The sequence below is a fragment of the Balaenoptera musculus genome, chromosome 18 (assembly GCF_009873245.2).
Source record: "Balaenoptera musculus isolate JJ_BM4_2016_0621 chromosome 18, mBalMus1.pri.v3, whole genome shotgun sequence".
In the NCBI taxonomy this organism is placed as follows: Eukaryota; Metazoa; Chordata; class Mammalia; order Artiodactyla; family Balaenopteridae; genus Balaenoptera; species Balaenoptera musculus.
In genome coordinates this window covers 60793016-60794887 of record NC_045802.1, presented here as the reverse complement: position 1 = coordinate 60794887, position 1872 = coordinate 60793016, and positions in this window count along the sequence as shown.

The window sequence follows — 1872 nt, the reverse complement described above, 5'->3', positions numbered from 1 at the left end:
ATCTGAGTGGCGTAGCTCCATGGCCACCACACCCGGGAATCTGAAGAATCCTTGAGAGAGTAAAGAATTTATTTCTTGAGGTTCAGTTGAAATATAAGCTATATGTTTAAGGTACTCTCTAGATAAGGTAATAGCAGAAAAAAAAATCTTGATAAAAATTTAAATAAGACAGACATCTCCCTTTCCATCAGGAGTTGCCAAATATAGCCTGTGGACCAAACCCAGCTTTTGGCCTATTTTTTGTAAGGTCTGTGGGTTTTTAAATTTTTAAAGAGTAAAAAAAAAAGGAGAAGTTGAAGAAAGAGGAGGAGGAGGGGAAGGCGATTGGAGAGAGACTGTATGAAGTCTGTAAAGCCTACAGTATTTACTCTCTGGCTCTTTACCAAAAAGATGCTTACTGACCACTGCTTTAGAAGATACCTAAAGTCATCAGTATTGGGGTTCTACTACGATGTCAGGGTAGCCTGTTTCACAGGATTCATGATCAACCAGTTTTTCCTAGACCTATGCCTATAGAAAAAAGCCAACCTGGGCTGGGCGTGATGCAGTGAGCTGGGGGGTTAGGTCGCACTCCCTTTGAAAGGAAGGGACTTGGAATCACTAGGCACAACATGCCTGCCTTCTCCTGGGAGTCACTTACAATATTAGTTCCGGCTTCACTTCTCTTATTTTCTCCTCCAGATTAGTGGGATTTTCACTGTGTGGTAGGTGTGGCCAGGTCACAGCCACCGATCTGATGAAAAGTGGATGATGGCGACCTGTGATCTAGCACCCAACCTAACCCACTAGGTGTCAACATATGCTATTCAAGCCAGCTCATCCTTCGAGGCTTTTCTTAGACCTCATGGAAAATTCATTGATGTATGTTAATTAAAATTTAAAAGTGGCTTGACAAAATAATCTTTGAAACTATGTGTAAAAACAATAATAGATTTTGAGATTTACCTATATAAAAATGTATTATAAAATTAACCATTTTAAAGATAAATTACTAGCAAAAGGACAGATACACATGTGGCTTTTTACCGTGAGAGAAATGTAGGAGCAGGTTTTTGAGCAAAGAAATGACATTATGTTTTAAAAGAATCACTCAATCTTCTGGGTTGGGAATAAACTGTATAAGGGAATGATATAAAACGTCCAGAAATAGACACAACGCAGATATACAGCCTACGTATAAATAAGTTGTTAAACCCAGTTCTTATCAGCCATCACTTTCTCACCCTATATAGCTTCAGGCCCAGTTGATTTTGCCTTCTCCTTATACTTTCTTCACTTGGCTTCCAGGATGGGGAAAGAATGAATTACTTAACAAATGGTATAGAATTGGCTACCTATTATAAAAGATCTTACTCATTTTTTTTATATCAAAATAAACTCCAGATAGAGCTTGATTAATATGTAAAATAGTATCCTTAGAAATTAAGAGCATTTTAAATAAAAATCGTAATGAAAAAATATTACAAAGAACACAGAATTCACAGATTTAAAAATGTATAGATGCCCATTATTAATATTCAATCATCTGTCAAATATATATTTCATGTCTACTATGTTGCAAAATGTAAATTAGGCACTTGGGATGTATCAGTGAATGGAATAGACCACAAAATACACAATTGTGAAATTTATTTTTGGGGAGATGTCAAACAAGAAGCACACTTACAAATAAGTGAATTATTTACTATTTTAGATGGTAAGTACACAGGGTTCATGAGTGCTGGGGTAGAGTAGGGGCTTGTTTGCAGAATTAGGAAGCATGGTCTGGGTAAACCTGATTTAAAAGGTGAAATTTAAGCAAAGATTGAAGGTGAGAGGTTTAGCCTAGAAGATACCTGCACAGGGAGTGTCCTATGTGGAGGGAATATCAGA